This window comes from Clarias gariepinus, chromosome 7 (genome assembly GCF_024256425.1).
Source record: "Clarias gariepinus isolate MV-2021 ecotype Netherlands chromosome 7, CGAR_prim_01v2, whole genome shotgun sequence".
Taxonomy (NCBI): Eukaryota; Metazoa; Chordata; class Actinopteri; order Siluriformes; family Clariidae; genus Clarias; species Clarias gariepinus.
The window spans coordinates 3,195,305-3,223,045 of NC_071106.1; the positions used below are offsets into that span (position 1 = coordinate 3,195,305).

The 27,741-nt window shown below is 42.8% G+C and overlaps 1 protein-coding gene across 1 annotated transcript in view; it reads right to left on the minus strand.

Annotated features, from left to right (window-relative positions):
- The window catches only part of LOC128527620 (protein NLRC3-like), a 446,994-nt gene that overhangs the window by 55,844 nt on the left and 363,409 nt on the right, over nucleotides 1-27,741 (minus strand). The gene's annotated exons all lie outside the window — the stretch shown is intronic.

Consider the following 27,741-nt stretch of genomic DNA (forward strand, 5'->3'; position numbering starts at 1 on the left):
GTATCACTCCAAAGCTATTCAAGAAAATCTGGTAATAATCTCTCTCGATGCGGAAAAAGCATTTGATAGGGTTGAATGGCACTATCTTTTTGCAGTACTTGAAAAATTTGATGTGGGTGATAACTTTATAAATTGGATTAAGATTTTGTATAAAAGTCCTTCAGCTCAGGTATTAACTAATAATACTTTGTCTGGTCCCTTTAATCTCCAAAGAGGGACTAGGCAAGGTTGCCCCCTTTCCCCTCTTTTATTTGCACTGACAGTAGAACCCCTTGCTGAATGCATTCGTTCTGATCCTTCTATTCATGGCTTTAACACTTTAAATACAGTCTATAAAATATCTCTATATGCAGATGATATCCTGCTATATATTACTAAACCCCATGTAAGTCTGCCAGTTATTTTGGATATTATTAATACCTTTGGGATGTTTTCAGGGTTTAAAGTTAATTTAAATAAAAGTGAGCTAATGCCCATTGGACTAAAAGATCTGTCTTCGATACAATCTTCTCCATTTAAAGTTTCAATGGAAAAAATTACTTATCTTGGAATTGTAGTTACTAATAAATATTCTGCGCTCTTAAAGGCCAACTTTACTCCTTTAATTTCCAAACTGCAAGCCAATATACAATTTTGGAGAGCACTCCCAATTTCTCTCTTTGGTAGAATAAATGCAATTAAAATGATATTTTTACCATAGGTACTGTATCTATTCCAGAGTATTCCAGTCTTTCTGCCTAAATCATTTTTTAAGCAATTAGATTCAATCATTCTTCCGTTCTTGTGGGGATACAAAAATCATAGAGTTAAAAGGGCACATCTCTGTAAACCTAAACAAGAGGGAGGTCTGGCACTCCCAGACTTTCGTCTTTATTACTGGGCTTGTTATATAAGTCAAATCTCAATGTGGTTGGATGATCATGATGCTCCTCCATTTTGGCTCCAAATAATTCGTGATCAGTGTCATCCATACAATCCGGGAGCAGTAATTCTATCCCCTGTAGCTCTGGATCATTCTACCTTCAATAATAGCATCATAATCCGAAATATACTTCGTATATGGAAACAGATAAAAGAACACTTCAAAATAAAGTCTCTTTCATTTCTAACTCCTATTGCTAAGAATCCATCATTTACCCCATCAAAATTGGATAGGACATTTGTGCAATGGCAAGAAATGGGTATATATAGTACAGGAGACCTTTTCATTGATGGGGCTCTGGCATCTTTTAGTCAACTGCAACAGAAATTTAAATTTCCCCAGAGTCATTTTTTTAGATTTCTACAGATTAGGAATTATATCCGTGCTCATATACCCTCAGTAGTTAATACATCATCCTCAGTCATTGATAAGTGTCTTGTTCAGTGTAAAGAAAGTAAAAAATCATTACCGATAATTTATGATTTGCTTCAATCCTTTACTTTCCCCTGTACAAGTTCTCTTAAGGAAGAATGGGAGAAAGAACTACGAGTGGAAATTTCTGAGGAAATTTGGCAGAGGAGTTTAAAGGATATTAACAAACAGTCTATCAATTCTAGACACTGCCTTATTCAGTTTAAAGTTATTCATAGATTACACTATTCAAAGAAGAAATTACATAGAATTTTCCAAAATGTTTCACCTATTTGTGACAAATGTAATTTAGTGGATGCTGATTTGTCCCATAGTTTATTTTTTGCTAAAAAATTCAGAGTTATTGGACTGGAATTTTTGATGTGCTCTCTGAGATTTTCAGGGTGCAATTGCAGCCGGATCCAGCACTTTTGATCCTGGGATTTTCTGAAGCTATGCATTCACTATCAGGAGCACAACACAAACTGCTTGCATACAGTTTAATTACAGCCAAGAAGTTAATACTGTTATTTTGGAAGAAAAAAGAGGCTCCTACGTGTAAGCTATGGCTTGGAGAAATGATTTCTACTTTACATTTGGAACGAATTAGGTACTGTTTGAAGGGCACCTTTGAGCAGTTTGACAAAATCTGGCATCCTTTTCTCTGTTACCTTGATTTAAATACCACGGCTTAATGCATGATTTCATGTTTTAATATTCTTTTTCATCATACTTTATAAACTAATGTAAACAGGTTGTGTAAGGGATGGTTTGTGATGTGGGTCTTTGTTTTATTCAGTTTTGTTTTTATTATCTTTTTTCCCCACTTTAATTGTATTCTGTGTACATGTAATAGAAACAAAGGATGTGAGTTTGTAAATTAATCTTCAAAATCTTGGTTTCTCAATAAAACTTATTAGACAAAAAAAAAAAAAAAAGTTTTTTTAAAAGTAAATTTTCTTTGTTTAGTGATTTATTTTCTATATTCTAGCGCAATACTGTTTTTTCTATTCCAAAAATATAAAATTATGAAATTAGGTAATTAACAACAACAACAGTCGGCTGTTATTTTAAGACATGAAGGTCAGCTGTTCTGGAACAATTCTAGCAAGAACAGTATTGTCAAGTGCATTTGTAAAACCCATCAAGCACCATGATGAAACTTCTTTATGTAACATCCTCAGCAGCGACCTCATTTCCCCTCTCGTCTGTTCCAACCACTCAGCATTCAGCATCAGCAGTAAACTAATCACCGCCTGATCATCTGTTTATCTGATTATCATTTTTTATGCTTAAATGATTCATAGGTCACTGTGTGGCTTAATAACTCAGGACCTGCTCAGGTACAGGGACTGGACTGAAAATGAGAGACAAAAAGTCCTTCAGAAAGCCTAGAGAACTATTCCTCAAGACTCCATTAAAATACAAGAAAGTCTGGATTATATATATTTAGTTCTGTGTAAAAGATGTGTGTGCACACAATTATTCAATTATTAGACGTTGTATTGGAGAAGTTGTATTCCCAAGAATCTATTTTATTAATGAAAAATACACAGCTCTCAGTCAATTTAAAATATTAATAAACCTGAATGTTTATTAACAATTATTATGCACAATTATTGGGCTACTATTAGTGTAATAACTAAACTAAATAATCTTCCTATCTTACTTGATTTGAAATTGATTTTAAATCCTAAGATTAATTATAACAAATAAACAACTCGAAATAAAAAAAAGTCAAGTGAGGAAGGGGGGGCGGGTCATTGTGTCGACTTTGAGGCCTTTACTGGCAGCCAAGCAATAGAGTACTTGTATGCATGTGATGGAGCTCTGTGAAATGTCCTACTTCAATGATGCAGACTTCTTCCTGTAACACTGTTTACAGAAAATGTCTTCTAGAAACTAGCAGTAGGTTTGGGAGTTGATTTTAACTTGGTCTAAACTAGCTCATCCTTAATAATAGCAGCCTGTACAAGTCCCCTTCCTCCACCTTACTAGTGTCTGACTTAAAGTGGTGCCGTGTGTCCATTAGTGATCCAGCCACAGGCCCGTCCATCTGGTCCATCATAAATCATACTCAATTCATCTGTCTATAAAACATCTGAAAAAGTTCTAACTTGTCTTGACACCTTGTGCTTCTGGACATATTTTTAAATGTTTTACTTTTTGGTGTTGATTAAATCTCTTTTTGTCCCATTTTGTCTGAGGTTAAGAAGCTGTCTAATAGTTATACACACCTTGCTAAAGGCTGTTAATAACTTTAGGCCACACCCTCCCTCATTATAAAAATCCATATCACATAATATAGACAGAGAAATGGCTCGAGTAGTATTACAAACAGATTTCTAAATCTCTGGTTTGTGTTCTTTAATCTTATATACATTCTTCTGTTTTTGACAGACTCACCACAGTGTCTTCAGTTTACACTCGTGTTTCTTCAGTAGATCACAGAGCTTCTCCACTCCTGAGTCTCCTAGTTCACACCAACTCAGATCCAGCTCTCTGATGTGTGATGGATTTGTACAGAGAGCTGAAACCACATCAGTGCAGGATTTCACACTTACACTCTTATACAGTCTGCAGAGAGAAAATACTGTTTAGTCCAACAGAGAAAGGAAAGATATAGAAATATATAAAGATATAGAAAGTTTAGAGCCAAACTAAAGCGCGTCAACACACTACTACTACTGTACGTGTCCGCTGTGGAGAGACTTTCTGAACACACTGTATTAACAGATCTGTGCCCAGAGTGACACAAAGGCCGTTTCAACAAGTAATTTAAGCGAGTGTCTGATCACAAAAGTAATAAAATAACAATAAAGCCATAATAAATCACAGGACTTTTAATTTTGATACTCAAGTACATTTGAAGGTGAGAAATTATTAACTTTTTCACATGTAGAAATGTAAATGAAGGACTTTTATTGGAGTAATATTTTACCCAGGGGATCTCTGCTTTTACTCAAGTACAGGATTCATCCACCACTGGGTATTGATCATTTTCAGATTTTGTAATCTGATAAACAAAATAATTCAGGAGGACTTAGTAATGTACTATTATATTTAGCATATATATATTTTTTTATTGTTTTATTTTTGAATTGTGTTTATTGGCTAAACCTGTTAGCCAATAGCTCTGAACCTGTTTAAAGTAATTGGTCGTGACTGTTGGAACAGCAATACTTAAAATAAATGCATTTGTCATTATTTAGTAAATATTGGTGTTTATGTATAAATTTAATGTCCACATTAAGAGTTCTCTAAATTACTGATAGCTACAATTCAATAATTGCCCTACACAGGACAAAAAGAAATTCTAACCTGAATGTCCAATATACATCTGGAAATAAATGTCTTTCTCACTAATTCTGAATGTAATCTAAATGTCCTTGTGAGGTTCTGATCGGTCCCTGGAAAATATGTCTCTCTGTGGACATCTTAAGATCTAACACATAAATTCGGCCGGTCATGAGACGTCCAGTGTGGATGTTTTTCTGGTGTCCTTTAGTGAGTGTCTACCTCTCACTACTTGTTCCTAATCCCACATCCTCCTCAAATAAATCCTTATTTACTCTTTATTACTGATAATAAATCAGATCTAAACAGCAGGTTAGACATGTTAGTTAGACATTACTTGTTAGTGCTGGCGAGAGCTTTGTAGTTGTTACTGCATGTTATTAAAGCTGTTTTATCACATCACTGAGTTACTCACCGCAGTGTCTCCAGTTTACACTCGTGTTTCTTCAGTAGATCACAGAGCTTCTCCACTCCTGAGTCTCCTAGTTCACACACACTTAGATTCAGCTCTCTGATGTGTGATGGATTTGTACAGAGAGCTGAAACCACATCAGTGCAGGATTTCACACTTACACTCTGACACAGTCTGCAGGGAGAAAATACTGTTTTAGTCCAACAGAGAAAGGAAAGATATAGAAATGACTAAAGTAGTATTATAAACTACTATATTAAATTGTGGTTTGTGCTCTTCATACACACATTCTTCTGTTTTTACCAGACTCATATGACTGGGTGAGAACTAAAAAACATAACCATTAGGGTTATAATACAAAACTCAACTGTACAATTCATTAAATACTAAACGTGATTTTAATTAAAGAGTCTGTATTTTAACTGCCTCTGTAAGAGTTTAATTACAGTGGCAGGAGAGAGAGAGAGAGAGAGAAGGAGAGAGAAAAAGAGAAGAAAGTACTTAGTCATTCTGGGTTACTGGGTTAATACACTTTCTGGGCATGAATAAATAAATAAATAAATAAATACATAAATAAATAATTTAAGATCAGTTGCTAACAAAAGCTCAGACTGACCATCGCTACACAGAGGACCATAAACGAGGCTGTATTTAGATTTTTATGGAGACATGGCTGAACCACAACATACTGAATACCACAGTGGAGCCAGCAGGCCGCTCACTTCATCGTGCCGACAGAGCTCTGTGTTTATGTGGAGGTATTCAAGTACTTTTATGTTGAAGGGTAAAAAAAAAAAAAAAAAAAAAAAAAAGCTGAGTCCGGAAGCAACGTGAGAAGGACGGAAGAGAGCCGAGGCGGAGGCGGAGCGACAGTTTTTTTTTTGTGCTTTTTGAGCGGCGCGAAAAAACGGGAGCAACAAAGAGCACCATAGTGGCGAGAGACGTAAGACAGTGATTTTCATGACTCATTTTTGTACGGGAATTGCAGTTAGAGACTATCGAGGTGAGCTGCCGAGGAGCTGGACCGAGCTTGAGCTGCTGCGGCTCGATGGAAGGAGTGAAAATTGCTGTGTGACCGAGCTGAACACCAACGTGATACGAAAGGGGCGTCGCTCACCGCGTTTGCTGAAAGTGTGCTACGTGAGTGTTTGTCTTTTTCTAAAGAGTGAGTTTGCGCTCTATTACAGTGACACTAGTGAAACTACTCAGTCAGTATCTCCGCGCTACTAAAAAAGGGAGAAGTGGACTCCAGAGCGGCTGATTGTTTTTTTCCGGCTGTCGCTTCGAGTGAGTTCTCCGCGTGCTATTTTGGCGCGTTGCTGCCGCCGTGTGGATACGAACGGCATTGTGGGTTCTTTGCCGACGGTTCTGTTTTTTTTGGGTCTTATGCTCTTGCTGAGGGACTTATTTTTTTCCTTTTGCTCCTACTATTTTGGGATGGACCTTTTGGACATGTAACAGAGGTTCTTGTCGCAGGACTAAATATTTTTCTTATTTTTGTCGTCTCCAAAGGGGGGACTCTGGGACAGACTTTCTGAACTGGGACTTAAGCTTGCTTTGGACTGCAACTGTCCTTGTCCGTGTGTGGAATTATTTGATTGGACAGCGATTTCTCTTTTTGCTGGATTTTTTTTTGTTGGGACTGTTTTTTCTTTGAGGGACGTTGCCTATTAGTTACCCTGCCATATATGGACATTTCAGTACCAGCCCAGTTCCGCGGTCAGGTAAAATGCTTTCTTGAGTCATGACTCTTGCCCAGGTATGTTGATTATTATATAAAAATCTGCAAAGTGAAACTGTTAACTGTTGGGTTAACCTCATATGAATGTGTATATTGGTTCCTTGTTTTGAACTGTTGTGGGAATTACATAGAGACTGGAACTGCCAGTGTATTCAAGTGACATTTCTTTTATTTATTCAATTACAGTTTAATGTTTGAGCTGAACAATTCCATTTTATTGCTCGGTGATTTTTTTTTGAATTTGCTTTTACACTTTTAAAATTTCTGTTCCATTTCATATAATAAATTGTAAAGTCTGTTATCTTGGAGTAGGGGCATTCCTCCTGTCTTGTGGGCTGATAGAGGTAGGAAGGTTTAACTTCTTACTCTGTGGGCTACCGTGTAGGTTGGGTCCAGAGGTTCAATCCTCATCAGTCGTGTTTACAAAAGGTAAAGCACACGCAGCAAGGCAGATAAAAACATGCTTAAGTAATATAAGTACCGGAATTAAACGTACTAGGGGTTGGAGACCTAGATCTTGTCGTTCACCTAGTCGTCCAAGATATTTCACCGGGCATAGTCTTACCCCTACACTGTAGCGAAATTTTACCGCTACATAAAACTGGCGTCACGAACAGGATCATACTAAGCCTAATCTTGTTGGCGTTGCACCGAGTGGTCTGTCCCAGGTCTGTGAGCAAAAGTTAATAGAGAAAATGGCAGAACTGGAAGAGTTGAAGAAGGCATTTGCTGAGATGCAACAAAGGTTAGCAGAGCAAGCCGGAGCTCTAGATCATGCCAGGACGGAGCAGAGGGAAGCTCTGTCATTGGCAAGGGCTGTAATAGAGCAGCAAGCCCTTCGTACCCCCCCAGCTACAATTTACATCCCGAGGGGTCACAAGCTCACTGACTTCACTGGTATCACCAAACCCGGAGATGGAGGCGTGGAGGAATGGATTCTTTCCATGAAATCAGCATTCCGTGTAATGAAAGCGCCAAACGAAGACCAGGTGGAGCTGATTAAACAGCACTTGAAGGGAGAAGCTAAAGATACGGTGAAATTCATGTTGACAGATAGGGATAATAGTGTGGAGTCCTTCTTCAAATTGCTACAGGAAACCTATGGAGACAAGGTCCCTATTGGCACTAGGTTAAAAGACTTTTATGATCGTAAACAAGCACCCGGTAAGACGATACGGGCATATGCTTACGACTTACGAGAGAAACTTTATAGGGTGAAGAACAGAGAGGCTGGTCGGGTCCCAGCTGAAGAGAATGTTCTGAAGGAGCAGTTGGTCCTGGGATTAAGGGATGATTCATTAAGGAGGGAGATGAAGCGAAGGATCAAGGAAGAAAGGGGTCTGACCTTTGCAAAATTGGTGCAGGATGCAATAACCTGGTCGGAGGAAGAGGAAGCACATCCAGAAGAGATTTTAAAACCCCCGGTGCGAGCGAGGGCCACAGTTCACACTATTGTGGCAACTGGCGATGATCCATCCCCATTGACATTACAGAAATTGCACGAAGCAATTGAAAAGATAGCTGCACGTCAAGAGGAATTGTACAAAATAGTTCATAGCCAGGGGAGAACTGATTCCCACCCTGGCGTTACGAGACGTCCGCCCCTGAAGAACAGTGAAGGGGAGTATATTTGTTACACATGCGGCGAGCCAGGTCATACCAGTAGACGTTGTGTGCGGAATAAAGAGCTAACAAACCGTGGCGCTGCATCTTTACGTTTTGCAGGTATGACTGAGGTGTCAAGAGGGGCTTCATCAAGTGACAATGTAAACCCCAGTGGGCCATCTGTGGTCCGGACCCATACGGCTGATTGGAAGTCAGGGGAGGTTTCCCAAACACTAAGAAACAGTGCGTTTGGTGACTGTTTGACTATGGAGGTAAAGATAGCAGGAGTACCCACTAGGTGCTTGCTAGACACGGGCTCGGAAGTCACTACTATCTCAGAGTCTCATTTTAAACGATATTTTGGAGAACAGGGTAGACTGTTGTCGTCTGCTAACTGGGTGCGTCTTACTGCTCCAAATGGGCTAGACATTTCAGTTCTTGGGTGCTTACAGGCAGATGTAGAGTGCATGGGGAGTCTGCTTACGGGGAAGTGTGTTTTTGTGCTCACAGAATCCAACCCAGATGCAAAGGAGATGAAAGGATTGGATGGAATTGTAGGTATGAATGTGCTTAGTGAATTGAAAAACATGGTACTTTCTGGAAAAGACTTAAATAAGGAGAGTAAAGCCAGCCCACATGTAGATGCTAATGTGCGGAGAGTGATAGCAAGAGTGGAGGAGGGTGAGAGACTCTTGGGCCCAGAAAGGAAGGATAGGATTTGTTAAAGTGTCTGGGAAACAAGTTGTTACTATCCCGCCTTTGAGTGAAAAGATTGTAGAAGGTCATTGCACAATATCACACCGAACAATGCGTCAAGTTCTCGAGGAGTGCACAGATTCTGTTACCCTTCCAAAGGGACTGTTGATAGCCAATGTGCTTGCGAGACCGAAAATGGGTAAAGTTCCGGTGCGTGTGCTAAATCTCTGTCAGGAAACTGTTAAGTTGATGCCGAGGTCCAGAATTGCAGTAGTGTCCAAACCAGAGAAAATAGTGCCCAAACAGGAGGTGGAATTTGAGGAGAACGATGACCAGTTGCGTGTTATAAGGCATGTGCATTGCAGCAATAATGTTGAGAACAAGCTCGAACAACTGTCAATCCCAGTCCAAGTGAGTCAGGAAGAACTGACAAACATGCAACGCAAAGAGTTAAATGCACTGCTGACCCAGTATAGCGACATTTTCTCCACGAGCGACTCAGACTATGGGTACACCACGACAGTTATGCATAGCATACCTACAGGAGATGCGCAGCCAATTAAACAACGTCACAGACGAGTCCCACCTCAGGTTTTTCAAGAGTTTAAGAGACACGTGCAGGATCTCGTCAGTCAAGGCATACTTAAGGAAAGTCGCAGTCAGTGGGTCTCACCTGCAGTAATTGTGATTCGGAAGGACGGGGGGGTTCGTTTTTGCTGTGATTACAGGAGACTTAATCAGGTCACGTTCAAGGACGCTTATCCTCTTCCCCGTGTGAAAGAGTCGTTGGATGCTTTAGGAAAGGCCAAGTTGTTTTCCACACTTGATCTCACGGCAGGTTATTTCCAAGTGGCAGTAAGTGAATCTGACCAGGAGAAAACTGCTGTCACCACACCATTCGGGTTGTTTGAATGGACTCGGATGCCGTTTGGTTTATGCAATGCTCCGGCCACCTTTCAACGTCTGATGGGCGTAGTGTTGGGTGACCTGGCTTTTGATGTTCTTTTAATCTACCTGGATGATATTATTGTGTTCTCTAAAGACTTTAGAAGTCATTGCGAGAGATTGGAGCTTGTTTTTTCCAGATTAAGGCAGCATGGGCTGAAGCTGAAACCAAGTAAATGTTTCCTCTTTAAACCAGTAGTCCGGTTCCTAGGGCACATAATTTCTGCTAAAGGAATTCAGGTAGACATGGACAAAGTTCAGCGTTTGGATGCGTGGCCAACACCCACAAATGTTAAGCAGGTTAGGCAGCTTCTGGGATTTATGAGCTATTATCGCCATTTTGTCCCAAGGTTTGCACAACTGACAAAACCCCTGCATGCTCTAGTGGGAAGAGGTAATAAAACCAATCCATCAGAACCGTTTACCTGGAATGAGGAATGTCAGGCTGCATTTAGCCAACTAAAGAGTAGACTCATAGCACCTCCGGTGTTGGCTTACCCTGATTTCCAGTGTCCGTTCATATTGACAACAGATGGGAGCCGTAATGGTCTGAGGGCCATACTTAGTCAAAAGCAGGGGGGTATAGAACGCGTCATTGCATACGCGAGCCGAGGCCTGAAAGGATCTGTAAGAAATGATAAATACTATGGTGCCTTCAAGTTGGAGTTACTTGCCCATAAGTGGGCAGTAACCGAGAAATTCAAGGAGTACCTCATGTTTGCTAGGTTTCAAGTAATCACGGATCACAACCCTCTACGATACCTGGAAACAACCTCGGGGCAGTGGAGCAGCGTTGGGTTGCTCAGTTATCAGAATTTAACTTTGAGGTTTGCTACAAGCCAGGCAGGCAAAACATTAATGCTGACGCTCTTTCTAGGATTCCTTGGGGTATAGAACCTGAGAAAGATGACGCAGGAAAAGATTTTATCCGATTGACCTCAGATGAGGTACGAGCATGCTTGTGACCAGGTAAAGACGAGGAAGGAAGTGAGCCCACGGTCCAAACTGCCACGCAAGCAGTCATAAAGGTGGGTGTGGATGGGTATAGCTGGTCATCTATTTGTGAGCAACAGAAAAAGGATCACTGCATAGCACCGGTGTATACTGCTGTGCTTGAGAACAAGGCGATAGTGGCACATAGTTTCCGAAGTATGGGGGCCCAGCAAAGGATTTAAAACTTGCTAAAAGTTGAGCGTGTGAAACTAAAGCATCAAGTGCTATTCAGAGTAATTACAGATCCAAGAGATGGAGAGGAGATTTGGCAATTAGTAGTACCAGGCTCTTTGCAAATGAAAGTGTATGAAGGAGTGCATGAGCATGGGGGACATTTTGGAACTATTATGGCTATTACTATTATGGATTATTGGCCCTCTATGACCAGTGATATACCGGCGTGGGTAACCCAGTGTCGGAGATATACTTTGGCAAAATTCGTGCTCCTATGACCTGCACCAACGTAACCGCACCCCTAGAAGTTCTTGCTATGGATTATACCATGCTTGAGAGATCAGCAGGGGGCTATGAGAACGTCCTAGTGCTCACTGACATGTTTACCAGGTTTACAGTGGCGGTGCCAACTAAAAATCAGACTACACTTACAACTGCCAGAGCCCTTGTACGACACTGGTTTGTCTGTTATGGTTGTCCGGCACGATTGCATTTGGATCAGGGGAGGTGTTTTGAGGCAAGCGTAATTAAAGAGCTCTGTAAGTTGTATGGGATCAGCAAGAGTCCATATCACCCGCAAGGGAACGCGCAGTGCGAGAGATTTAATCGTACTATGCATGACATGCTGCGGACGTTACCTGCTAAAAAGAAAAGGGATTGGAAGACTTACTTACCTGAACTTGTAATGGCCTACAATAGCCATGTTCATTCGTCGACAGGCTACTCTCCATTTTATTTAATGTTCGGACGAGACGCAAGGCTGCCCATGGACGTCCTAGGCGGAAAAGACCTAACCGATGATGAAGCAGATGATTTGGATGAATGGGTGAAGAATCATCATGAACGCTTGAAGATTGCGGCGGAGACTGCAAAAGCAACTGCCCAAGAAGCTTCCAGGAGAAGGAAGAGAGTCTATGATCGCAAGACTGCAGGTGCGCTCATCAGACCGGGTGACAGAGTATTGCTGCGTAACCACAAGGTTAGGGGACGGAACAAAATTCAAGATAAGTGGGAGTCCGTACCATATTTGGTAGTACGGCAGAATCACCCGGATTTACCTGTGTTTACTGTACGTCCTGAGGTAGGGGGTCCTGCCAAGGTAGTTCACAGAGAACAACTTAGACACTGTACCTTTCCCACTCCCACAAGACAGGTTACACATGCTGAAAAAGAAATAGAGCTGCCAGAAACAGATGTTGACACATATGACATTGTTTACACTCCGTGTCCCACACACCTTCAGAACACAGTCTTATGGGAACAGGGGGGTAGTGTAGGTGAGGTTGAAGGAGTGGAATCTGAACAAGAAGTAGAATCTGAAGACTCTAACATTCCAGAAGATGACATACAGGGGGTACCATGTCTAAGACGTTCTAAACGAGAGACACAGGGTAAACTGCCCATAAGATATAGAGATGACTTTATTATGTAAGCCGGGGCTAGAGTGTTAAGGCATCTAAAAGAGAAAATGGCAATTTGTTTGTTGGTTTACATTAAGAGAATGTTAAATGTTGACAATGTTGTGGTGCCGAGACTGTTGTATGTTTTTATTTTTTTTTAGGAGCTGGCCTGCCTGAGATGTCCTGTATATGGCAGGGTTTAGCAGGGGGGAATGTGGAGGTATTCAAGTACTTTTATGTTGAAGGGTAAAAAAAAAAAAAAAAAAAAAGCTGAGTCCAGAAGCAACGTGAGGAGGGCGGTAGAGAGCCGAGGCGGAGGCGGAGCGACAGTTTTTTTGGTGTGTTTTTTTGAGCGGCGCGAAAAACGGGAGCAACAAAGAGCACCATAGTGGCGAGAGACGTAAGACAGTGATTTTCATGACTCATTTTTGTACGGGAATTGCAGTTAGAGACTATCGAGGTGAGCTGCCGAGGAGCTGGACCGAGCTTGAGCTGCTGCGGCTCGATGGAAGGAGTGAAAATTGCTGTGTGACCGAGCTGAACACCAACGTGATACGAAAGGGGCGTTGCTCACCGCTTTTGCTGAAAGTGTGCTACGTGAGTGTTTGTCTTTTTCTAAAGAGTGAGTTTGCGCTCTATTACAGTGACACTAGTGAAACTACTCAGTCAGTATCTCCGCGCTACTAAAAAAGGGAGAAGTGGACTCCAGAGCGGCTGATTGTTTTTTTTCGGCTGTCGCTTCGAGTGAGTTCTCCGCGTGCTATTCTGGCGCGTTGCTGCCGCCGTGTGGATACGAACGGCATTGTGGGTTCTTTGCCGACGGTTCTGTTTTTTTTGGGTCTTATGCTCTTGCTGAGGGACTTATTTTTTTCCTTTTGCTCCTACTATTTTGGGATGGACCTTTTGGACATGTAACAGAGGTTCTTGTCGCAGGACTAAATATTTTTCTTATTTTTGTCGTCTCCAAAGGGGGGACTCTGGGACAGACTTTCTGAACTGGGACTTAAGCTTGCTTTGGACTGCAACTGTCCTTGTCCGTGTGTGGAATTATTTGATTGGACAGCGATTTCTCTTTTTGCTGGATTTTTTTTTGTTGGGACTGTTTTTTCTTTGAGGGACGTTGCCTATTAGTTACCCTGCCATATATGGACATTTCAGTACCAGCCCAGTTCCGCGGTCAGGTAAAATGCTTTCTTGAGTCATGACTCTTGCCCAGGTATGTTGATTATTATATAAAAATCTGCAAAGTGAAACTGTTAACTGTTGGGTTAACCTCATATGAATGTGTATATTGGTTCCTTGTTTTGAACTGTTGTGGGAATTACATAGAGACTGGAACTGCCAGTGTATTCAAGTGACATTTCTTTTATTTATTCAATTACAGTTTAATGTTTGAGCTGAACAATTCCATTTTATTGCTCGGTGACATTTTTGAATTTTCTTTTACACTTTAAAAATTTCTGTTCCATTTCATATAATAAATTGTAAAGTCTGTTATCTTGGAGTAGGGGTATTTCTCCTGTCTTGTGGGCTGATAGAGGTAGGAAGGTTTAACTTCTTACTCTGTGGGCTACCGTGTAGGTTGGGTCCAGAGGTTCAATCCTCATCAGTCGTGTTTACAAAAGGTAAAGCACACGCAGCAAGGCAGATAAAAACATGCTTAAGTAACATAAGTACAGGAATTAAACGTACTAGGGGTTGGAGACCTAGATCTTGTCGTTCACCTAGTCGTCCAAGATATATCACCGGGCATAGTCTTACCCCTACACTGTAGCGAAATTTTACCGCTACATTTACATTAATGAAACATGATGCACCAACATAACCACACTCGTACATTCTGCTCTCCATACTTGGAATATTTAATGCTTCATTTCAGACTGTTTCACTCGCCTAGGGAACATACAGTCACTGTTGTCATGGCAGTATACATGCTGCCACATGCTAACGCTAAGTTAGCACTGAACATAAAGAATGGAATATAACTGTCCTTGAGACAGACACTTCATCTGCACTGTCTTACATTAACCACTGTGCTGACAATGTCACCGTTAGCAAAAGCATCTGAGTGACCCAAATGAGGATCCATGGACGAACAGCGAAGTCAAACATCTGATTTTAAATATGAGACATGACCTTCAAATCATGAGATCTCTCAGCCTGCAACATTGTCTGCGCAAACCTCAAAAGAGACATCAGGTCTAAAAAATGCAACTACAAACCTCAGATAGAAGAGGACATTAATAGTACCACAAATACTTAAAGGATGTGACAAAGCATCCAGACCATCACAGATTACAAAAGGAAAAATCACACACAGTCTACACCAACTAACAACACTGGAAACCAGGTCGAGGATCTTAACAACTTCTTGCTTTGACAAAGACAATAATCAACCTCCAGTCAGTTTTGACCTGTCTGACACTCCACAGACTGTTGTTTTGAGCACTCATGAGGTGTGACGGCCCTCTGTAGCATCAACATATAGAAAGCTGCTGGGCCTCATGCTTACACTGTGTGTGTGTGTGTGTATATATATATATATATATATATATATATATATATTACAGTATATATATCACATAGCAGTTTTATAATATTATACATGCATAAATCAATAAAAAATTCTGAAAGTATTTCAGCTAAAAGATTATTAGTGTTATAGTAGATCTGCATTATTTATAGATTCATTAAAACATATAGGTTAATTACTCACGTTAGATTCTGCAGTTTACATTTAGGATTCTTCAGGAAATCACACAGGTTTCTCAGTCCAGACTCTCCTGGTTTATTCCAGTTTAGATTCAGTTCTCTCAGGTGGGAAGGATTTAAAACCAGAGCAGAAATCAGAGCAGCAAAATCATCTTCTGTAATACTGCCTTCATTATACAACCTGGAGAGAGAGAGAGAGAGAGAGAGAGAGAGGGGAGAAGGAGGTCAGGTTAGTCTCTTCTAGTTCATCGCTTCACTCGCTTCCCTTCTTACCCTGACACGCCCATCGCTCTGGAATAGGCTCAATCTGGACTCATCAGGTCACATGACATTTTTCCATCCCTCCAAAGTCCAGTCTTTATGATCCCTAACAAACTGAAGCCTTTTTTCTAATGAGTCTCACTAACAAGTGGTTTTCTTATAGAAACACAGCTGTTTAGTCCCAATTCTGTGAGTTCTCATCATATTGTGTGTGTGTGTGTTTGTGTGTGTGTAAATGCTCTAACTTTCACTATGAAACATAGCTCTGATTTCTACTGTTGATGTTTTTACCATGGAACTTCACCAAGTGTTTAAGTGATCTCCATTCATGTTTTTTTTCCAAACACATTTCTTCCTCAGAGTTGACTGTTCAGCAGTACCCTTCGAGGTTTTGATAAAGCATGCAAGTGTTCTTAACCCAGTTCCAGTTACTTCAGATCTCCTTAGTTGTTTTCTTTGCTTGAAGCAGCCCAATAATTGGACCCTTCTAAAATCGAGTGTGTTTTGGCCGGGCAATGTACATTACGATTGTCAAGAACTAACCTGAGGTGACCAGAAGACTTAGCTTAGCGGTTAGCCCTTTGTAGCGTGAATGGTAAACCCAAACGCGGAAGAACACGAGTAGGCAGGATAATCACGCTATTTAATCTAAGGACTCTCATGAATGGGGAGCAAGGGAAAGACACAATCTAACCCCCGTCCTATAAATGCACACTCAATCAGAAAGCAAGACCAATAAAGTGAGTACTCACGATTCAATGAACGATTCCGACGAGGCATGGGCCAAACTCAATGACTGAGCAAGATGCTATGGTTTGTTTACTCCTTTTATACTTTCTGGTTCGCGGCCGCTTAACTTCCGGGTCCTAGTGCCGGTCGCGTTCCGAGTGTGCATGACAGTACCCCCCTGTCCAGGACCGGCTCCAGACGGTCCTGAGGTGGAGGATACCCTGTGACGGTAGTCCCAGATGAGCTCGGGGTCGAGGATGAACCGTGCTGGAACCCAAGATCGCTCCTCGGGGCCGTAGCCTTCCCAATCGACCAGGTACTGGGTGCCTCTGCCCCGAGGGCGCGAATCAAGGATCCGTCGCACGGTGTAGGCGGGACCGCCGTCAATGATTCGGGCGGAGGAGCAGGGTGGGTGGGTGTAACCAGAGGTGAAGTGATGAAGGGTTTCAGTTGCGAAATGTGAAATACTGGGTGGATCCGGAGCGCCGCAAGCAGCTGGAGCCGGTAGGTGACAGGGTTAATTCTCAAAGTGATGCGGTAAGGACCGATGAATCTGGGTGATAACTTTCCTGATTCTGTGTGCAGATGGAGGTTCTTTGTGGACAGCCATATCTGTCACCTACTCTGTACAACCGTCCCGGAGGGTGTCGGCGGCGATGCTGGGCGATGTAGCTGGTGTTGGTGCGTTGGATGGCGATGTTGGCTTGGTTCCATATCCGCCGACACCTACGGACCAACTGTTGGGCCGATGGTACGTCAACCTCTGGTTCTTGATGGTCGAACATCGGAGGTTGGAAACCATAGCATACCTCAAATGGGCTCAGGTTCGTGGCAGAGGAGACGTGGAGATTGTGGGATAGCTCTGCCCATGTGAGGTAGCGGGCGCAGGAGCGCTGGCGATCAGACACAAAACACCTCAGGTAGCGCTCCAGCTGTTGGTTGGTCCGTTCCGTCTGACCGTTAGTCTGGGAATGGTAGCTAGATGACAGACTACTGGTGGAATCGATCAGACGGCAGAAGGCCTTCCAGAACCGGGCGGTGAACTGGGGCCCTCTGTCCAAGACGATGTCTTTGGGGAACCCATGCAGGGGGACTTCGTGTTCCAGTATCAGCTCGGCGGTGTCCTTGGCTGATGGGAGTCCGGAGAGGGCCACCAGGTGTACTACTTTGGAGAACCAGTCAACTATAGTGAGGATGGTATTTTTCCCTTCGGAAACCGGCAGGCCTGTGATGAAGTCCAGGGCGATGTGCGTCCAGGGCCGTCGAGGAATGGGAAGTGGTTGCAGCCTTCCGGGGGTGGGTCGGTTTGGGTCCTTGGCCCTGGCGCACACCGGGCACGCCTGAACGAACTCCTCGATGTCCTTTTTCACGAAATGCCACCAGAACGCCCGTTTTATGAATATCCAGGTCCTTCGGTTCCCGGTGTGTCCGGCGACGGGCGAGGAGTGCCCCCATTGTAGGACCTCTAATCTTAAGGTTTGGGGCACGTAGAGTCCAGGCGGCGCACCTGCCGGTTCGGTCTCCGCAGCCTGAGTCTGGCGTACCCTCGTTTCCAAGTCCCATCAGAGGGGTGCAATTACACGTGAAGGGGGTATGACAGGCACGGGGTCCGTCCGGGGGGCATCCTCCTCTTGTTGTCGGGATAGGGCGTTGGCCTTGGTGTTTTTGGACCCCGGGCAGGATGACAGATGGAAGTCGAACTGTTCAAAGAATAGTGCCCACCGTGCCTGCCGTGGGTTGAATTGTTTGAGACTTCTGATGGTGATGAGATTCTGTTGATCCGTCCAGACAATGAACGGCTCACTGGCGCCCTGGAGCCAGTGACGCCATTCCTCCAAGGCCCACTTTATGCCCAACAGCTCGCGGTCCCCTACTCCGTATCGCTGCTGAGTGGGGTTAAATTTCTTGGAAAAGAAGCCACAAGGGTGTAGCTTCTGGTCTGGACCTCGCTGGGAGAGAACAGTGCCGACGCCCACATCCGATGCGTCCAACTCCACAACGAACGGCTGGTTGGCATCTGGGTGAAGAAGAATAGGGGCGGTGGTGAAATGGTGGCAAAGTTCTTTAAATGCAGAAATGGTGGCAGGAGTAAGTTGGAAGGGATAAGGTGAGAGCCTGGTCAGACTGGTCAGTGGTGCTGCAACTGTACTGTAGCCCCGGATAAAGCGTCGGTAGAAGTTCGCAAACCCGAGGAACCGTTAAAGCTGTTTGAGAGTCTTGAGTAGGGGCCAATGACGAACAGCTTCGAGTTTCTGCAGGTCCATGGCCACACCCTGGGGCGAGATAACAAAACCCAGGAACGTGGTGGAGTGCTGGTGAAAAGCACATTTTTCCAACTTGCAGTACAGTTAGTGAGCGAGCAATCTCTTGAGAACAGCCCGGACGTGCTGGATGTGTTCTTCAGTGGTGTGCGAATATATGAGAATGTCGTCCAAGTAGACGAACACCCATCGGCCTAGCATGTCTCTCAGGACATCATTGATAAATTGTTGAAAGGCAGAAAGTGCGTTACAGAGTCCAAATGGGATGACCAGGCTCTCATAATGTCCGGTGGGAGTAATGAAGGCCGTCTTCCACTCATCACCCTCTCTGATGCGCACCAAGTTGTAGGCGCTTCAGAGGTCCAACTTCGTGAACACGGTGGCACCAGAGAGGGCGTCCAGGGCTGAGTTGGTAAGCGGCAATGGGTGACGGTTTTTAATGGTAATCTTATTTAGCCCCCGATAGTCGACGCATGGGCGAAGCTCGCCCCCTTTCTTCTTCACGAAGAAGAACCCCGCGGCTGCCGGCGACAAAGAAGGCCAGATAGTCCCATTGAGAAGGGCGCTGGCGACATACTCCTCCATAGCCTGCGTCTCAGTGGCCGACAGCGAGTAGAGATGGCCGCGGGGTGGGACGGAACCCGGCTGAAGCTCTATCGCCAGGTCATAAGGGCGATGGGGTGGCAGATGGGTGGCTTTTCTCTTGCAAAAGGCTCCAGCCAGGTCTCGATAGGGGGGAGGTATGGCGTTGATGTCGACGTCGGGGGCCTCGGACTCCGTGGAACACGTCCCAGCCTCAGCCCATAGGCAGAGTTCAGAGCAGGTCGGCCCCCACTGGATGATTCGATTTCGGGTCCATGAGATGAGCGGGTCGTGCTGCAACAGCCAGGGATAGCCAAGGATGATGGCTGGTGATGCGATGGATGTGAGGTGGAGTTGTTCCTGGTGCTGGTCGATGGTGAGCGTGATCGGTTGGGTCTGATGGGTGATGGGGCTGGATGATAGAGGCCGACCGTCAACCGAAGTGATCTTTACGGGCTGGGATAACGCCTCAATTTTCACCCCCAATTCTTTGGCATAGGTAGAGTCAATGAGGTTACCAGCGGCACCGGAGTCGATGAACGCGGTACTTCGAACCCGTTTGTGGCCGATTTGGAGTTTTACCTGAACCGTGAAGCGTGAGATGTTGGCGTTGGTCGTGATGGAGGGGGCCCGTGGTGGAGGGGGCCTTGCACTCACCGGGGCTGTGCGTTTCCCAGGCGAATTGGGCAGATCGCCCGGTGGTGTGCCGCCAGCCCACAGTAGGCACACAAACCCCCTCGATACCGTCGTTCGCGTTCCACCATGGTCAGAGAGGCGTGTCCTAGTTGCATGGGTTCCCCGGCTCCGGTGTCAACCACGGCAAGAAGGTGAAGATCCGACAGGTCCGGTAGTGGTGGTGGTGAAGGCTGTAGGTGATTGTGGTGTGGCGTAGGAGAAGGTGGGTGCAGGCGGCAGGGTCCTCGAGGCTGGCTTTGGGCGAGAGAGAAGGCGCTGATCAATACGGAGGGAGAGCTGGATTAATCCCTCCAGTGTGGCGGGAAGCTCCCGCCCGACGAGCTCATCTTTTATTCGTGAAGCCAGTCCCTCGTAGAAGGATGTCCAGAGCGCGGCATCCCCCCAGTCAGTCTGCACGGCGAGAGTCCGGAACTCAGCGGCGTACCGGCTCACGATCAGTGGAGTACCTGTTGGAATTCAACTCAAACACCAGATCAAGCGCTGTTAAAAACACACTGCACTTCCCGTCCGTGCCATCCCATTTATCCGGAAGTGCCAGAAATACATCGGAAGGAGGGGGGGTGGGTTGGTCGACGGGAGGCCGGCTAGCCGCACAATCCACAGTGCGCCCGGAGATCCTTGTTCTCTTGCCGGAGCTCCGCGACCTCGTCTTGGAGGCCCAGGCGCAGATTAGTGATCTCCCCGGTTAGCTTGTTGATCAGCTCGGCGTGCTGATCTACCACGTCGCAGAGGCGCGCATGATCCGCTGGGTTCACCGCGGAAGGCTCAGTCATTCTGTCAAGAACTAACCTGAGGTGACCAGAAGACTTTGCTTAGCGGTTAGCCCTTTGTTGCGTGAATCGTAAACCCAAACGCAGAAGAACACGAGTAGGCAGGATAATCACGCTATTTAATCTAAGGACTCTCACGAATGGGGAGCAAGGGAAAGACACAATCTAACCCGCGTCCTATAAATGCACACTCAATCAAAAAGCAAGACCAATAAAGTGAGTACTCACGTTTCGACGAACGATTTTGACGAGGCATGGGCCAAACTCAATGACTGAGCAAGAAGCTATGGTTTGTTTACTCCTTTTATACTTCCTGGTTCGCGACCGCTTAACTTCCGGGTCCTAGTGCCGGTCGCGTTCCGAGTGTGCATGACAACGATTACTTATTATTTTTATATAAAAGTAAAATAATGCTTTTATTAGCAGCTATCTAAAGTAATGCATTATGTTTGCCCCTCTTCCAACAGTGTGTCATAAAAATGTGTAATAACTACGTTTGGTTACAGCAGAAAACATATCAGTTTCTCTTGGGATATACGATAGAGAATTGTCCGTCTCTAACACAGAAAACATAACCAGATGCAGATTGAGGTAGGGGTGACATGGGCAGCTGTCCAGGGCAGAATCTCACCAGGAGCAGCACAGTGGGTGCGGAAAATAAAAACTAAACCAGAATGCTGGTGATATTTGCACAATCAGTTTCCTATCACTATTTTTACATCACATTTTTCTCATCATCATGTGGGTCAGTTACCTTGTTAGTGCCCCGATTTAAATTTGTGATCAAAGCAGGATAATATGTGGGAATTTCATCCACTCCGAACAGAAATATTTGGAGAGGCGTGGCCAGGTGAACATAAGGGCCTGTATTCACCAAATGTCTCAGGATCACTCCTAGAAATCACAACTGTTTAAAGCCCCTAGAATAATGCTGTGAACAGGACTGTCATAATCTGATCAAAATGACTTCAAAAAGGAATGAAACTGGAGCGAGGATAAAAGCATTTTGCTTGCAGAGGAGGAAATAAAATATAAAGAAAAAATTAGAGGATTTTCTGCCCTACTTTTGAGTGAATGGCAATTTGTGAAAGAATCAGTGCCACCTGTCAGTTTGCCACACGTACACAATGGAGTGTAAAACACGGGCGTATGAAATGGTTCACTGTGTTAACATTCACTTTGCTTATGAGCGCACCGGCAGAAGTAGACTAGTGATTATGAACGCGTCGGGAAAACAGCAAGCAGACTGACTCTGACCATTTAAAAAAACGTTTGCGTTCATTTTCTGACGCGCTCAAGTTCACCAAAAACAATATTTTCGTTATTGTGAGTGCGCTTAAATAAAAGTTGAGTCTTTTAAAGGCATGTAGCAGCTGGCACGCCTAAAAATAGACGCAGGTTAATTTTTTTATAGTCTAAATTAAAATCCTCCTCTTTAGTGCCTCCTATTCCTATTAATCCTATTGTTCTTTAAGTGTCACTGCAGGCTCGTAGCCGGGGGGGTTCGGGTGGTTCGAACGACCCACCCCCCACTGCCAAAGGCCCAGAATTTTTTGTTATTATTATTATTATTATTTGAGACGAATTAAAATGGTTGGCCATTATTTAAAATAACACTTTATTACAAAACAATTTACAAAAAAACCCGCGACATGTTACAAGTCTGCGCAGCAACTGACCTTTTTTAAATCTGTGCGGCGGCATCCAGCGGTGTATAATACGGGTCAGAAAGAGCAGGAGAGACAGAAGAGAAAGCAGGCAGCAGCGTCATTATCGCAGAATATTGAACATATTGTAGCGTTTTTCACAGCTAAGAATGAACTTGGAGAGGCGAGTGAGCTTCCTCACTGCCCAATGCAAATGGCTGGGAGTATTTTATTCAGCTGGGTACATAAAAAGCAAATTTTTTTTTTTTTTTCTTTTCTTCAAGTCAACAATCTACAAGACACACTTCTAACACACACAAACAACCTGGCCGAAGCCACTAATCCAAACACCTATCCCCAACAGGGTGAACACATAACAACCCCTCCCGCAAAGCATGATGGTTCCTAATCGAAACCCCGCCCACGCCACAATATGTTCAAAAAGACTGCCAAACAGAGTAAGTCTGTTACTACCTCAACATCAAATTGCTAACGCTAGTTAAGTGGTAGCTAATCGTCAACCCCACATCACACACAGAATAGTTCTCTTGTGTCTTTTCTTGAGCAGTCTGAATGGCTATGACAAGTCTGTAACATCTTAAATAAACATTAACAGACAGGAGCCCATCTGATGGATCTGTGAATTTATTATGTTAAAAATGTTAATCTATCAAAAAAAGAAAAGAAAGAACGACGAGTTCAATGCGTAAACAAACCTGCTTGACCATGCATAATATTAGGATTTATTAACATTTTATTTTGAATTAATACATTAATATATTAAATTAGTAAATTTATTAAATTATTCTATTAACCATAGGCGATGCTCTCTAGTGTCTATACGCGGTGTAGACAGCATTCGAATGAAGTTTATCATAAATAATTGTTAAATAAAGCATAAAATAAAATAGGCCCACAAAAAAAATTTTTTTATCCATCCCACAGTCTTGTAAGTACATTAACTGATCATCTTTTCCCCGTAATATTTGTATATTATTATTATGAGATAATTATTGGTAATATTTTTCAAAAGCATGCACATGATACCAGCAGACAAGCTAATCTAGCACATGTCACTAAAATGCAGTATTTAAACCTCAAAATAAAATACAAAATGAGTAAATATTCAAATACAAAATACTGAGAATACTGTCCACTTTTTTAAAAAAAGAACCCCCCCTTGCACAAGGCTGGCTACTGGCCTGCACTGCGTGTGCTTACAATGCCAGACAACATTCAAATGCAAATTATTCACTCTCCCCAAGTGTGAATCAGCTGTTCTCACCTATACATATTAACCTATACGTTCTCACCTAAAGTGTTTAGGTACAATTCCACTTATATAAGTGTGACAAATATGCAAAGAAAAAAAATAGGAAGGGGCAAATACTTTTTCATGGCACTTCACGTGTAGTCAGATTGTTCCACTGGGCTGAAACTGTGGCAGGTGGAGTTATAGCACTTTTCAAATCACACTAACTATACACTGATATGAATAACTTTGAATGATGAATGCTACGTTAATATGATCTCGGGCTTGCTCCACATTATAAAAGCAAAGCACGGAGTTTAGTCCGAGATCAGGGAAGTACGTGATGTGGTGGAAAATAGGCAGTGGCGGTTCTACACTGAATTGCTCCGCGGGCGAGACTCCCTCCCGCCCCCCGTCAGCGCCACTTCTAACCAACCAAACCCCCTGTCTGAAGTCTGCTCGGTCTTGTTAATTTGTTTTAAAACCCCCAATTCTGTGAATTACCCCAGCAGCGAAACCGGTTTGATGACTTCACACCTGTTGTAAAGGTGAGATGGGGGATTACAGTAACTGTGGGTGCGCTTCACCTCGGAGCGCGCTGTCGCGTTGTATTCAATGAATAGACTAAAACTAAATCATGTTTGCTTCAGCATTGAAAACAACATTGTAATAGATTAACTTTATTAAAGATTATACACTTTTGTATTCTTTGTCCACACACGTGGGCAATTTTTAGATATTGATCCTTTCTCGATGCAGCGAATTTTCTGAGCAAATTAATAATAATTTTCATGAATGAAAAGGAGGAAGAAAAAAAAGGTTACGCGAAAATAAGAAAAAGCTTTAGAGGTAAATGCTGTGAAATGCTTCAAATGAAAAGATTCTGCCTATAACAGGTCAGGGACAGTGAGGCTGGATCCAGCAGCGCACCACATCCCACATCATAATACATGCTGATGATGACCAACACGTCTCCCCTCATCTACCAGAGCCAAGTAAAAAGAATGGCAATCAAACAGAATAAAATTAGTAGCAGCATTAACTTGTGCTAGTTATTATGATGGTGGTCAATATTAATTGAAATAATGTTTCTCAGCATTATTTTGTATTAATATTGACTACCATAATAATTAAAGAATAAAATAAAAAATATTGTCTTTATAGATTTATATGTTGTTTGTCTTGATGTTCTTTTTTTTTGTTTGTTTCTTTGACCCAATATATGTTCAGTGATACTTCAAATAACATGTTTAAATAGCATTGATTTCTGTATTGTGTTATATTTTTATACTAGTAACTGGTGTTAAAAATGTATCTCTACATTAATGAGCCAATGTATTATGGTGTGGGCTGCTGTGGGCCAGGAAGTCCAGGGACACTTTTTGGTCCCAGTCCGCCCCTGTAATAACGAATGGAAAAAAGCGCAGTCGAAGCCCGAGGTTTCTGCGTTCCGCGGGGGCCAGTCGTGAATAGCTGACACTCAGTGACAGCCAATGAAATTAAAGCATTTTTGCCGCTTTCCACGTGGTGTGGCGTTGCTTAAATAATATTTATAATTTACACTTTTTGCTTATGATAATCATTAAATTATAGCAACTGTAAGGTGAGTGCTAATGTGTTTCATAGCTTAAGCAAAAAAAAATTCTCAATTGCAAACATGCATTTAGTACTGAAGCATAAGTTGATAATGTAATGGCTATATCCATGGCATTTTAGCGAATAGCACCAGCATTGAGCGCTGGCTGGGAATCGAACCCGGGTCTCCGGGCGAATCACCTACCACTGAGCCACCAGTACCCGTCTGCGTTTAAAGCGCATAAATACTGTTATAGGCTAACGTCATACATCTTTGTAGTCCTTTTGCAATCGCGCGGGTGCGTTACATAATAATAATAATAATAATAAATTCGGAGAACTACTACTAATAATAATAATAATTCTGAATGAAAATGATGAATAAATACATAACAGTTTGAGCTTGACACGTTTATGAGCTCTGTCGCTTGCTGTCAATGGGCGCCTAAGAGACATAACATTTTTCGGCTTCAGTAGACACACAATACTTTAGACTGAAACACTGAAACCCCTACAGGTAATGAAGGGCATTTTCACAGCTTGCTGCGCGCACTCGCAGCAAGTCGTGGGATCCCTTTTCCGAAAACGTGCGTTTTTAAAGGCCAGATCTGTATAAAGATATAAGCGGGTATAAAGATAGTAAGGGCCCATCTGATTGGTCAAATTTGGACACACAAATGCTTGGCACATAAATTTCATTTATCACAACTCTTTGCGATACAGATAATTTTTCGATATATCGTGCAGCCCTAGAGTACACACACAAAAACAAATTAAAAGATGCTTTAGAGAAGAACCATTGGCTCAGCTGTGATCACGTGACTCTCTGCATCTAAACAAGAAGCGCATGCATGCCACATGATACTCAATGATACTTGGCACTCATTAATAAAGATGAATCTCATTTTTCAAGACAAAATTTATTAACATTTTTTGCTTTTCTTGCGGAACGACTGCAAACCAGGTTACTCGCAATCTGAGGTTCCACTGTATAATCCCTTTTAGTGGATCTGTCATGAATATACTTTTGAGTGTAAAGATTGTTTTACCAGTATAAATGTTAAGATCAGGACAATATTTGTGATTTTATTTCATACAGTTCTTTATTTCTCATTAATTTCTGATTACATCACTGCAAACACAATATACAACTGTGTGAAAATCACAGCACACAAGTGTAAGCTTTAAACTGTTAAATAGTATAAATATGTTGAGAAGTAGTGAGTCATAAACAGTTTCTTTTTTTAAAAATTCATGTGGAATAAATGAAATGTAGGTTCAGATCGTACATATCACACCTCTGCTTGCTTAATACACACATCATTAACATATTGTAGGGAGTAGCAGGCCACCGAAAAGGGAATTGTGAATCTGTCACCTCCCAGTAAAACGGCGCCATGATGACAACATTATATCTTTCGGTAATACAAAGCAGCTGGAAGCTTGACCATGTACAGTATGTGCTCACATAGGATGTTTGATGTTTTTATTTCGTGTTCAAGATGTTTATCCTAAACTTAGGAAGTGTAATCAACATGTATAACCACTTTCTATAGATAAAGGTATGAATGAATTTGCAAGTATGGGATGTTTGGTATCGAATGAAAGCTTGTTGTATTCAAAGAGCATTGATGTGTCATATGACCAAGATTTATGTTAATACATTTTGTCTAAATTACTAAAACTCCACTGAGGTGGCCTTCTACGTAAAAGATCAAACCATAGGTTAATGTATGCACGAAAAGTAGGAACCATGTGGGGCGTGGCTACGCCCACAACCACCTCTGGCATGAGGTAATCAGCAAGCTCGTCCACTCGCAGCTCATGCTTCTGCCGCCCTTGGGGGCGCTCTGCGGCTAAACGTCACACCGTCTGAAGGAAGCAAGTAGGCTCGACCTCTCTTTACTCTACTCTTTAAGAACTTTTCAAGAACTTTCATGTCTCTCAACATGACTCTGTGCCAGAAGTCCTGCAACGAAGTTCCAGAGCGCCACCATGGGTAACCAGGTAACCAACGCCATTCTGAAGTGTTCTCCTGAAAGACGTCATCTCAAACTCAGCACACCCACCAATAAGCAACGCTGTGATTCCCTTCGCTGAAGGCGAACCAACGAGAACAACTCTCACGTAACGCAAGTAAACAAACAAAGCTTCATAACTTGCTGAAAAGTGGTGCTCGATTCATAACTAAACTGTAAGTTTAACCCAAGGCTCTGCTCTTGTGACTTTCTCAGGTTTAGTAAACTGTACTAGAAGAACAACATTAACTTTCACACTCCAAACTGTTTGTATGTTCGTGTGTGTGTGTGTGTGTGTGTGTGTGTGTGTGTGTGTTAAAGCAGCATAGTTTCATGTATCGTAGATTAGTCAAATAAATTCTTGTTTCTTTATAAAGAACTGTTGTCTTTGTCATGTACTTGAAAGTGTAAACATTTACTCAGATCTTACGGTATCTTGCTCATAATTGGTAAATACCAGATTTTGTATTATCATCATTGGCCACGAGATAAGCAGAATTGGTAAGGTACACTAAATCATGCTAAACGTTCATGAAGTGTATGCTATAAATCTTAAATCAGTTTAGTAAAATTAACCGGAATACTTAAGGATTCGATTCACCTCTGACCCAGAGCTGAAACCCTACATATTTAATATTTAATG